This window comes from Columba livia, chromosome 12, assembly GCF_036013475.1.
Source record: "Columba livia isolate bColLiv1 breed racing homer chromosome 12, bColLiv1.pat.W.v2, whole genome shotgun sequence".
NCBI lineage: Eukaryota > Metazoa > Chordata > Aves > Columbiformes > Columbidae > Columba > Columba livia.
In genome coordinates, this window is record NC_088613.1 from 307,975 (window position 1) to 321,159 (window position 13,185).

The following is a 13,185-nucleotide window of genomic DNA, read 5'->3' on the forward strand; positions in this document are numbered from 1 at the left end:
AAAACATCTGTGTCTTCCTGGCTCACCCACCGAATCCCCATTATCTAAATGGATGCAGGTTGGTGTTCGGATATTTCTGTCCCTGATTTTAAATAGGGAAGGGTGTAGAAGAAATCCATTCTGGGTGGCTTTCAGAGGCAATTAAAGCAGAGCCAGCTAAATGGCTGTAATGACAAGTGACTGCTGTAGGCTATTTAGGTATAACAGCACCATTTTATTCAGAACAATAGTTATAACATACTTAATCATGCTCAATTCATATTGGGTCGCACATATTTCCAGCTGCCTTTCCTTTGGCAGTGGGGACAGAGCTCATTGATTTCCTTTCATTACACTTCATTAAGCCTGGTGAGGAGCTGGAGGGCTGATGAAGCTCTGAACATGGGTGCTCTTTGCTTATTGTCAGCTCTGGTTCAGCTGCCGTTGCAAACTGGAGGTTTACCCAGTCCTGGGTGGTTTGTAGCAGCGCTGTCAGCAGAAGGAAGAGCTGCACAGGAAACGTTTTCTCTTTGGCTTGTGGAAAAAATAGATTTAAAAAGTGTCCTGAGCCCATGCTGAGACAAAGGAGTAATTGTAACAGTATTTACTGCAGCCAGGGCACAGAGCTGGTGCTGGCGCTGGCTCCGCAGCAGGACAGCACCGGGACTGGGGCTGCGCCCCCAGATTTGTGCATGTGCCAGAATTCCCCCGTGTAACGCTTTTGGGGCCAAGTGCAGCACCCGTGGCAGAGGTCTCCTCTCCAGCCTGGGGAGCTGGGACGCTCTTGAGGCCCCAGCTGAGTGGCTGGTTTGGTGGGAACGGTGTCAAAGCAATTCCACCCCAGACTGGGAACGCTTGGGAAAGCTTTGGACACTCTGCCAAAACTTTCTGTTGCAGCGAACTGTGATGAAGAGCAGTTTATCAGCAACTTCCCGGCGGCCTCTACTCAGAAGTCGGCTCTCCCGGCCGATGGGCGTGTGAGAAGCACGAGGTTTCACTGCTCTGGTGACTCTGAGCTGGAGCCTGCGAACAAACATTCATTTGCTCTGGCAGGAAACCTTCTGAGTGCCTGTGCTGATCCCCACGCACGCGGGGCCACCGAGGGGCCCTGGTCCTGCGGGGTGGCAGGTCGGGCTCTGCTGCTCCGCGGGGACGTGGGGACGTGGGGTGGCAGCAGCTCCGGGCGCAGCTGAGGCCGTGGGTCCTGCGGGCGCTCCCGCTTCTCCTGCCGTGCAGGATGAACCAGCAGAGGTACAGCTCTGCTCTGTGGTGGTTCGAGATAAATGGGTCGTGAGAGTGTACACTGAGAAGTGCTCAGGTAATCTACTGGCATGGCTCCTAGAGACAGAAGGATAGAAATACGCTTTTTGTCTGCAGTTCTAGTGTTCCCCTTCCTAGGCCCCAGCTGTGTGTGATAAACTTTTCAGAAGCTCACCTAGGTGATCCCTCACCTATTTAAAGCCACCCAAACTCTGCCAGGCTGTCCCAGGAGGCTGCAGAGCTGTTACTCCTTTCCGTGGCAGCGGCTGGAGGGTGGTGGGGGCTGAGATGAAAACCCCTTTACTAGCGCTGCCGCCTGCTCAGCGATGGGCACAACCGCCACTGCACCGCTTCGCAGGCGGCCGTCGCCTCCCTGTGCCGTGGCCGTGCCTGCGTTCGGCTGCCGTGGCCGTGCCTGCGTTCGGCTGCCGTGGCCGTGCCTGCGTTCGGCTGCCGTGCCTGCGTTCGGCTGCCGTGGCCGTGCCTGCGTTCGGCTGCCGTGGCCGTGCCTGCGTTCGGCTGCCGTGCCTGCGTTCGGCTGCCGTGCCTGCGTTCGGCTGCCGTGCCTGCGTTCGGCTGCCGTGCCGTTCCTCTGTGCTCCCCGCCCTGCTGCGATGCGAGACGTGAGTCAGCGCCGGGCTGTGCCGGTGGCAGGATGAAAGGATAAAACGTTGTCTTGATATCTTCTTTTTTCTCAAAACACAAAAGTCCATGTCAGATTAACCTGAGGCACACCATAAAAAAGCCTAGCACTGGTAACTGTCGGTGAAAGGATTGGAATGTCTTTGAGGTGTAATGCGGTCTTTGGTTCAGAATTAAATGTGTGGCTTAACGTGCAGCTTGCTTTATAACATATAATCACCACGTGGACTGTTTACAGTGGCTATAATTTTGTTGGCATAGCGAATTATGGGAGTGGTTGTAGGTCTGGAGCTGTGTGCATATATACTGCCCGGGGAGAGGAATTCAAGCACAGTAGCTGCCAAAACAAAGGGCTCTGCAAGATCAGAGGGGGGTCTGAGCAGAAGTAAAAGCCTCCAGCTTCTTCCCATGCGGAATACAGGAGTGGGGCAGGACGGGTACACGAGGTACCGAACCTGCCAAAGCGTTAGTCTCAGAAAGGAGTGCCAGAATGGTCTGTGACTAAATTAACGTGGCAACAGCAGGACTGGGCATGTGATTGTGAAACAGCTATTACTGGAAATTAGCATTTATGGTGTTAAAATTCAGAGACAGCCTGTCTTGGAAATCAATTTCTTTGTTAATTTGCTCCTATTTTGGGGAAAGTGGATCTATACTCAGCAGGTGTTCTTTATAAACCTCACATCCTTTGGTGTTCTTGAGAGACAGGTCTCATTCTGCATTCTTAACCCTCGCTTTGGGAGAAAGGAACGGGCAGGAGGCGAAGCTGGGGCTGCCCAGGGAGGCGCCCTCGGGGGGTTCAGCTGCCAGGGAGGGGGTTCAGCTGCCAGGGAGGGGGTTCAGCTGCCAGGGAGGGGGCTCTCACTCCGCCTGCCAGGGCGAAAACCACAAAGTTCCTGAGCTGAACACATGGTGTGGCGGAGGCTGCTGCTGTGAGCCCCTCCTGCAGCCCCCTCTCTGCTCTCGCCGTGTCTGGGGACCGTGTCCTGGGGATTCACAGGTAGGTGTGGGCGGGCGTTTAAAACCCAGCCTGTTGAGCAGGACTGAGCGTTAGGATTGCCACTAGTTCACAGGCTCTCAATTTGTTAAACATCGAAAAACCTCAAAGTGTCACAGCAACGTGGGCTTTAATACAGGTGGCTTGTTAGCTGGATTACACTTAACCAGGAGCACAGCCGTGCTCCAGCTCATCTGGAGGAGCTCATTAGCGGTGCATTAAGCTGAAATATTCTTCAACCTTCTTTCATCAACGCTTTGCGAATATACAGTTCAGTAGGGTGTCCCAGGAACCTTCCTTTCTGCTTTGTTTTCAGTGCAAATCATTCTTGTGGAGAGAGCTCTTGTGTCATTTAACCTGTACTTTGGCCAACATGTTCAGCATCACATCTATACAGCCATGGACTACGGATGCCTACGGACACATGCACAGGTTTGTACTGGCCTGTCCCACAGCACCTAATCAAAGGGTCGTGTGCCAGGCAGGAGGGTCCTGGCGCTGCCGTGGCCGTGGGGTCGTCCCCGTTCCTCGAGGCGCGTCGTGCTTTCCAGCTGTGCTCTCGTTTTGTTCTACAGGAACAAGCCAACGTGCACCTGCTGACTGGAAGGTTTTGCCTCAATAAAACCGAATCAGGCATTCCAGCTCTGATTTCTCAAAACTTGAGGGAGATTTATGTCAGAACTGTGAGCTGTCTTTAAAAGGTGTTCATAGTGGAAAATGGAAATTATCTTGTCTGTTTACAAAGACATTTTGATGCCACTGGAAGGCTTCATTTGATTTTTACAAGGTGTGACTGAAACTGAAACCACAAAAAAAAGGGAGATGGATAAATTCTTGACAGAAGTTCTTCTCACTCTCTCATTTTTCGTATTTCAGATTTACCCAGTGCCTCCTGCCTCCTGAAGCTCAGAGAGTGAGCGTACCTATTATAAACAGTGCCAGCCACCTGCGTAAACTGCAGGGCAGGAGAAATGCAGTTGTCTGTTTCCATGGCTGACGATTACTTAGGGAACCTGACTTGCTCAAGGCTGGGGAGGCAGTGAGCCAGTTGGGCTGGGACTGGAGCCTACAGAGACCCGACTTGGAGTTTGTCCCTCTCTGCAGCCCCTGAGTGAAGCTGTCACCTGGAGGCGGTGGCTGCCCCGTCCCCTGTCCTGCAGATGTGGCCCGAGCCTCGTGTCAGCGCAGCTCGTGTTCCTTTAGCGATCCCCAGCGATGAGGTGTTCCGTGGATGAGGCTGGGACACCCAGCCGGGGGCCCTTGGCTGTCAACCGCCAGCCTGCGGTGACCCGTCCGCCTGTTGTCACCGTGACTCTCAATTCCGTACAAAAGAGCCGGTTCCTGCCTGCGGGACTGGCTCCTCGGGAGCTCCGGAACCAGTGCTGAGAGGGGCTCTCTGGCATGAGACAATTTGTTGCCTCTGGATGACTAAGGTCTCAGACCTTTTCTAGCCATCGCTTAAACTGAGAGTTTTAAATTAGAGGGGATTGATGAAGCCCTGGGCTCAGTCACTTATCCGTTTTTCATCTCTGCCCCACAATACAGTGTGGAAAATCAGGCATGTTTCTGACATGTTCCTCCCCACTTTGCAAACACGGTGAGAGTTCCTCCGCTCACCTGGAAGCCGTGTGTACTCATTCTGGCACTTGCTTTCAGATTACTCGCACTGCATGCAGAAACCAGCATCATTTAGAAACACTCAGACGAGCTGGGAACCTGCGGTTTGTCCTCAGCAATTTCAGCCCACGGGTGACACTGCAAATGAGCACGTCAGAAGTAATCCTTTTGCTGGGAGCTGTGTAACAACCGAGAGCTGTGAGCTCCCCAGGCTGCTAAGGCGGCTTCAGAAGTTGACGCGGCGGCGGGTTTGAGGGTCCCGCAGGCTCGGCCCCGGACGCTGCCGGGCGCCGCGTCGCTGCGTAATTGGGCTGATTGCAAAGCTCCCGTTCTAACGAGCAACGCTCTGGCTCCCAGGGCCTGGCAGGGGCTGAGGCTTCGTGCTGCTCGGCAGCCACACTGCCATGTACAAAGCACTTGCTACATAAAAAGGTAACCATGGAGCTGGAATTACGTGATAAACAAACCTAATGTGAAAGCTGCAGACTACCCAGACACGACTTGCCCGAAGCGGCTGTGGGCTCCCCATGGGAGACCCCGTGCCGACCTGCTCCATTGCCGCTGGCAAATGTGCTGAGCTACCAGATGCAAGTACCCAAAGCTTCTAACACACCACGTGTGCAGAGAGCCAGGGATTCCGCTTCCAAATGTAAAGACTCCAGCAAGGGGTCGGACCCAGCGGTGGCTGGGCAGGGGGCTCCTGCTGCCATCGTGCTGTTTGACCCACGCCTGAGGGTCTCCCGGGTCTGGCGGGGCCGGTCCCTCACACTTACTGCGTAGATTGCTGCTGTTTAGCTAGGGTCGTGTTTTGAGAGAGAACTTAGAGCTTGGCAGCTGCTCAAAACACACCATCAGTTTACAAACCTGTGTTTTGTTTCTAGTTATCAAGGAACAGGGTAAAATTTAGCATCATGTTAACTGAAGTATTGAGGAATGCACTCTAGAAAAACTGTTTTACCCCATTTCTGGGCTCCAGGCAGAGATAAAGGAGATTGCTGAGTTCCCTGACTTGTGTTTCCTGCAGCACAGGGTGAACCCGCGCTCTGGTTCCCCATGTCATGACAGATAGCAGTATCTTGACAAAGAGCACTTGAGAAGCGAAAACACAGCTCAGATGAGATGTAAACCTTGTGACACATCCCACAGCCTCGCAGACTGCTGTTGTACCTCCTTCCTACATAGGTTTTCTATCTTCGCTAGTATTTAAATAAAAATCAAGGCAGGCAGGGATAAGATGTCTCGTACAGGCGAGTGCAAGATATTGACAGAATTGTGTGTTGGTGAGTTGGCAGCTGAGCGGCAGGAGGGCAGGAAGGATCCCCATGGCAAATGAGCCTGGAGAGTGTTCATGTGTTGTGTACCATGAAGTGTTTCTCGTTTCTGGCGTGCTCCACAGAACAGGAGAGCTGAGAACGCCCCGTGGGCTCTGGGTCTCTGCAGCACCCCCCCGCGGTCCCGGCAGCCCCAGACACGGGCGCTGCCCCTTGTGACGGACGCCCCAGAAGCCCCCAGAGCTGAGACCGTCCGAGCTGGAGCAGCATGGGGAAATCCTCACCACTGAGCTCTGTCAGATAAAAGCCCTCACTTTCCAGACCCACCGGCTTGCTTTTAACACAGATTTTGTTTCATAAGTATGTAAGTGTCATAGCCGTTATTTCACTCAAGCAGCCAGAAGGGAAAAGCAGATTGCAGCTCACCCCAGACATTCCGCCGGAGAGCATAACAAAGTCATGGCTAGGCTTCCAGGGATGCTCGGGGACAGCTGCCCCTGTGTCACAGAGGACTCTGGTCCACATCACAGCTCTGCCAGGCGGAGCAGCCACCGCGCTCCGGCACAGCCCCAGGCACAGCCCCCGAGGATCCTCGCTCCCGGCTGCCCCAGAGCCACCGGCTGCGTTCCGGCGCGTTCCCCTCCCTGGTGTCACTGCCCGTGGTGCAGGTCACCCCAGCCCTGGGTGACCCTCTCCAGCCCTCCCGACTCGCTGCCACAGCGCCTGCTTTGTGCCGGTGCTCCTCACCAGCACCCGGGACGTGGGTTTCGTGGCTGTCGGAGCAGGGCGCTCAGACACGGGCGCACCTCACGAGCCCCGCCGGCTGCAGGGAAACAGAAAAATCGTTATTGCCCAAGGTGCTAATTAGTAACAGACTGGCCAAAATGGAGACTAGCAATTCAGGGCTGCTGTTGTCTTCACTTGGCCTGCTTTTTCTATAGAAAAAAGGCACTAAAACAAATTAAAAAATCCTTAACCAAATGCTTCTACAAAAATACCTTATTGGATTTTTTTTTTCACACACATAGGGATCTTTTCGATGTTTTTGGATATTGGCTCAGCTGTTCATGGTAATTGCTGCTTCACCGCCCAGCAACCCTGGCGGCTGGGCGTCCGCGTGCCGGTTCGTGCGGAGGCGCGGCGCCGGGTGAAAAGGCATCCTTTGTTTGCAGGGTCCTTGTTTTGCCTCGGGTTGACTCACAGCACATGTTCCAATGTGACTCAGAAAGAGCCGATATTTAATTATAGAGACGTTCTGTACTAGCATCTGAGGTTCAGCAACTTAAGAAGCTGTTGCTGATAATAACAACAACTTTGCACTAATAGCCACTTCCACTCCAGACTCTCCAGGCTGTTCCAGCGTTATCCTTGGCTGAAGAGCTTTAAAGAGCTGCCAGGGGCAGAACCCTCTGCCCAGCCCGGGGGAAGTTTGGATGCCACCCAGGGCTCCTTTGCTTCGGATCGTCTATAATTAAAAATTCATAATACCTTCTGGAGGTGGGATTTATGTGCAAATCACATACACCCCGGTGGCCAGCCGCATAAAACCTTTCTTGGCCGGCGTTGGAGGTGCTGTTGTTTTGAAGATACGAAACGAGACATCCTGTTCCCAACCAGATTATTATTTTTGGTGTTTCAAAAGGGCTAAATTCTGGAAAATTTTAGGAAAGCACAGATGATAAGAATGCCATTCATTTCAGAGGGATCAGCATTAGAGCTAAAGACAGGAATAGCATTTCTCACCTCTAAGCCCCTGTTGTGGCATTAGGTGCACCTCTGTATTTTGGCTTAGTCTTTGGTCAGCACCTTCCAAGCTGGTGCGGTGCCATTTAAACTAGACTTGTGCTTCCAGAGAACGTGTTCAGCTCAGCTCAGCCGAGCTGGGGGAAGCGGCGCAGCGCAGCAAGGACCTGACTCACCTTCCCGCAGTGCCCCTGCTCCCCATCGCCCGGCTGCACCCAGAGCCGCCCCTGCGGTGACACCGGCTGTGCCGGAGCCCCGGCCCGGCCCATGAGCCGCTCCAAGGCTGAGGGCAGAGCCTGTGCTTTGCAAAACCCAGCTTTGGTCACCAGGACTGCCACTTACCGTCAGTGCAGCCACAGCTGTTCCTGGCCCAGGACATTGAGCAGAGTCCCAGGTGCTTGCTTTGTGGAGATGAATAATTAACTGGCAATTTAGAAAAGAAGCCTTGCTTGATGGCAAGCAGTTCCTCAAGTGCCAGGCTGCAGGAGAGCTCTTTTGGGGTGAAATCACATGGTTCCTGCCTGCTTGAAAACAAATTCTTCTCTTCCATGAGCCTGAAGGGCCCTGGAGTGTGGGAGCTTTGTGGAAGGTGAGTGGCCGGTGACCCGGGCCGCTCTGCCCTCGTTGCCCTCACGGGTCGGCTCCAAGTCACTGCAGACCGGCAAGGTGAAGCTACAAGGAGCCAAGTCAAGTAACTGAGAAGAGAATGGGGAGGAACATCTCCAACTTAGATTATTTGACTCCCCCAAAAAAATTTCTGTTCAAATTCTGACTGCTAGGAAAGAGATGATGCAATCTCAGAGTTCATTTTCTCTCTTCTCAAACGTTTCCTCCAAGCTGAGAGCCTCATAAATTCCTAGATGCAATTGTAGTTTTTGTAGGAAATTGGTTATGATGATGACTGGACCCCAGTGGCATCATTCTTGTTTGAAATTCATCACTATTAAAGGAAAGAATGACACTATCTTCAAAATGCTTTCTGGAGGCATAGGAGATCTCGTCAGACCGCATTCTAAAGCAAAACCTTTCGGATAGTTCGAGTCGGTCTCTTTCTTTCCCTATTACGTGCATCCCTGCACCAAGGAGCTGTTCCGGTGACTCAATCCTCGGTCTGTTAACACGGCCCAATAAAGAAAAAGAATGGCTTCATCTTTTAGAAGATTTTTGACTTTATTGTTACGTGAGTTACTTCCAGGACAGTGAGCAGTTCAGAACCTGCTAATGGGTCTCGCGGAGCTGTCTTCCTCCTGATTCACAAGCAACACGACATTAGAATGCTCGTCTCATCCTGTACTTATTTCAGCTGGATGAGGTAGCAGGGAGCCTCTTTGCATTTCTTTTTTCTTTCTGTGCTCTTAGAGATGATGTTGAGAAATAGATAAGCACAGGTGGTACTGGTGTGCTGTCACTCACTTCCAGCTTACCTTTCCTGAATATTTGTGTGCTGGGGAGAAAAACAAGTCTGAGTTGTTCCTAGTCTGCTGATAACTTACAGTATTGTCCAGAACTTTAAAACACTCGTTACTTGGAATTAGCAAAGCTTCAAGAAAGGTTTTAAAGGGGAAAGTGACTGAGTGGGGGAGGCAGCAGAAGGCAGAGCCGAGGGATGCTCAGGCGTCAGGACGGGGGCCTGCGCTCGGGTTCCCCGGGGGCCTGCGCTCGGGTTCCCCGTGCTGCGGGACGGGACGGGACGGGTGAGCCCGGATCCTCGGAGGAGCTCTGGTGTCTGCAGCCCCTGACCGCGCTGGTGGTGGAAGGAGAACACGAGCACATGTTCCAAGCTCTGCATTTCAGCTTTCCCTGACTCAGGTTCTCTGAGCCAAGTGCTAATGCAACCCCCTGGTTTCCCCCAGCGAGGAGAGAGGCAGCAGCTCTCGGGGGCAGGGAGGAAAGCTGGATATTGGAGAGAGAAAGTAGCAGCTGTGTAATTGTATCTAACAGCAATTTTGGGAGCTTTCAGCTCATTCTTGCACCATAGTAACCTCTCCTTTTGTGCGGTTGATGCAGCAATGGTTGGGCTGCATCTGAAAGGGATCGGTGTGAGAAATGGGTTGTTAAAAACCATGAACCTTTGATCAGGTGCAGAAGTGAAGTTGTGGGTCTTATTTGGATTCCTGGAACTGGTTTGCATTTCCATAAAGAGATGCCTGGGCACAGGGTGAGAGGTGAGGAAACGTAGCTGGGAAATGGTCAAAAGCCCTTAAAAGCCTCTGCCCCCCCGCAGCCCCGGCCCCAGCGCTGTGCGGGGTGATGGAGCCGCTGGGAAAGAGACGTGGGGCTGCATCGGTCATCGAGCCCTCAAAGGGAACAGGAGAATAGGGTATTTGTTTAACTGAAAGCCAGGAATTTTAGCGATTGCAGGGGGGATGTGGCAATCGTGTCAAGGTGAGAAAATAAAGCAGTGGGTAGTTCTGCTTTTCTTGGAGCAGAGCTGAATGAGGTGCAGCTGGAAAGAGAACGAACTGCATGCGAGAAGTGTTGTTTTCACAATATGAATGCAAACCAGGCCAAGCTGGAAGAGCCATCAGTGTTTCGGAAACAGTCCCTGAAGCACAGAGACTTTGGAGAAATGTCAGAAAGAACAAAAAGGTCCCAGAATGAGGAAGAGCCTCCGAGAGAGCCTGTGAGCTGTAAGGACAAAGAGGGGGCCGCCTGCGCTGGGAGGGGGGAAGGCTGGGGGCTGGGCGAGTGCTGGGGAAGGCCGGGGAGTCACCTCTGTCACCGGGGACACGCGCCGGGGTGACGCCGTTTCCACGTCTGGCTGCTGTTCCTGGGCCGCTCCTCTCCCCGGCAGCCGCGTTCCTGCCCGGAATTAACTGAATGGAGTAAAACTTATTGTCCATAGCTAAAATTTTAGATCGGCATGGATTACGTTGATGTCCTGGCTTTTGTTCAGATTTTAGGTGAAAACCCAGCGTTTTCAGAACACAACCAACCTGCGAGCGTCACCTGCTCTGCAGTCGCTCTCTGGAGAAGAGAGCTGTTGTTCATGCGTGAGTTTCACAGCTGTGTGTGTCACGGCTCGAGCCGTCCCTGCCGCCGGCGGGTCCTCAGAACCATTTCAAGGCTCCTCATTGCGCTTTTCTGTTCAGATATTATGTTTTTCTTCTGCCTCCCTTACTAGTGGAACCGGGCTCTCTGTTCCCATTTAACACCTGTAGCTGTTAGTAAATCAGACTGGGGGGTTGTTTATTTTTCTCTGTGGAGTGGGCTGTTCGCCAGAAGCGCCAGAGCTGGTTTCAGTGCAGCGCCTCCTCCGTCCTCCCAGAGGAGCGTCCCTCACGCTCGGGGAGGAAAGGTGTGACAGGGGCTCCCACGGCAGCTCCGCCACCTCTGCCAAGGGCACGTGGCTGCGGAACAGCCCGTCTGGCTTGTTCTGCTGCTGTTGAATCCTCTGCAAAGGGAACAACCGCGTTACCTGAACGGTCGCAGCTGCCGCCTCGGTTGCCCACCACTGCCTCCTCCCGCATCCCGTCTGCATCGGCCACGTCTTCCTCGTCCAGAGCCAATCTGCAGGGTCAGCGTAAGTCAGATTCCACATCCTGAGCTGACAGCCTGTCCCTTGGCTACTTCACCCTGTTTTTACTTTACAACCATTTGATAGTCACAGGAAATAGGAAATAATATGAAATTTTAGAATATAATTTTACACTTTCCCACTGCTTAGAATGATGTGTGTGTGACCGCTTGAGCACTTTGCTGTGGGTGAGCTGTGCGAGCTCCAGCTGATCTCAGGTGCTCTGGCTCCCTGAGTTAGAAATAATTGCAAATACACTCGAGGAGTCACGGAAAACCCGCCAGGTACGTTTGTACCCGGCTCTGTGACGGCGCTGGGCCCCAGCTGACTCCTGCCCCGCGATTGGGAAGTTGTCCCTCTGGCGCCAAGGGAAACAAACCAAGATTGCTGTGTCGGAAAGGAGCCAAGGGGGCAGCTCGGAACCGAGCCCCTCTCTGAAATGGTGCTGCAGATCCAGCGCAAAGTGCTTGTTTGGCAGTAACATGATAACTTGTACACAGAGTACAGTACAGAGCTGGATAGCTTGGTGTTTCAGGATAAACACAGGTCACTGTGCATGGCTCCTTCAGTCACGTTTGCAAAACCTCGTTCATAACACAGCGTTCGGATCAGGAGGGCAGGCAGTTCCTCACCACTTGCTGTGGGTAGTTGACAGGGTGCTTGTAAGTCAGTCTTTGCTATGGGAAGTCTGGGCCAGCATACCCAAAGCAGGGATTTTCAGCTCCTGACTCCAGCCAGGGTCAGTGTCCTGGGTAATCCCACACAGGTGGTCTCGATCATCTTGCCTGTTTGTCTGCAAAATGGGAATGGTATCTCACCACCTCCCAGGAAAGCTGGGAGAATAGAAGCTCAAGTACTATTTCAGGGAGATTTAATCGCGTACCTTGGAGGATAGACAGTCTGTGCCTGGCACCTTCCTTTCACGTTTTTCCCCACAAAGGGGAATTTTTTTCTCTGTGGAACCCAAAAAAGAAAAGGCAGACTGTGCGGTGTGTGTTCACCTCGGGGCAATCCATTGCACTGGGAAGAAGGCACAGCGCTTCAAAGAGGGCCTGGGAGTAACGAGTGGGGTTTCCTTGGGCATGACTGAGTAAGCTGTGCCGCACCCCCTGCTCAAGGCTGAGCACCTTCTCACTGCGCGACTCCCTCGTCTCTTTGTCTCCTGATGCTGCTTCTCTGCAGCAGTTTGTGGGCAGGAGCTGCTGCAGGTGCAGCCGCCAGGGGCTGCGGGGGCACAGGGGGTGCAGGGATGCAGGGGGGTGGGGGCACAGGGGGCGCAGGGGCTGCTGGGGGTACAGGGATGCAGGGGGTGCAGGGGCACAGGGAGTACAGGGATGCAGGGGGTGGGGGCACAGGGGGTACAGGGATGCAGGGGGTGGGGGCACAGGGGGTACAGGGATGCAGGGGGGTGGGGGCACAGGGCGTGCAGATGCAAATGAATATGAAAGGAGCGTTTCATCACTCCTGGGAGCTCAGCCTGAGCGTGTTCAGCCCAACGCGAGTGAGGACATAGCGCCCAGCTCTGCTCGGCTCACTTTTTGCAGAAGCAGAACCCCCTTTCAGTTCAAGATAATTAGCTGGAATAGAGTTTGCCTTCAGATCTTGTTCTGTATAACGTCTTCTCTTAATAATGGCCTCTTCCCCATGTAAAACCATTGACAAGCCCAGCAACAGACAGAACTTGCTCTTTCACATGCATTTAAAGGTAGTGCAAAGCAATTCATCCATCTCCCTGCCAGCCCCACCAGCGGGGAAGGGGGTTTTGCAGCAGGGTTGCGGTGACTCTGTGTGAGCTCCAGGAGAAGGATGTTGTGCAAGAAGTCCCCACCTCGGGGGTCTTTTTCCTGAGTGATCTGCTGGGTATCCTGGGGGTGTGAATGGGTGTGAGGATTCCAGGAAAGGAGTTTGTGCGCTCGTGTGCTGAGCGGGGTTTGGCTTCTCCCGCTCGAGAGCCCCGGCTGCGGGGGGGCGCAGGCTCTGCTCCGGAGCTCCCTCGGAACTGGGGGCACAAGCGGCTCCACTGCCCGAGGCAGCTGTTCTCACTTGGGCAGACGCCCAGTCTGGGAGTCCCAGGCCAGTGACAAGGGGCTGTCCCTGCACGTGAACGTCTCGTGTCGTGCCTGGTTGCACTGAAGGCAGCAGAGTGAAAATGAATCTTC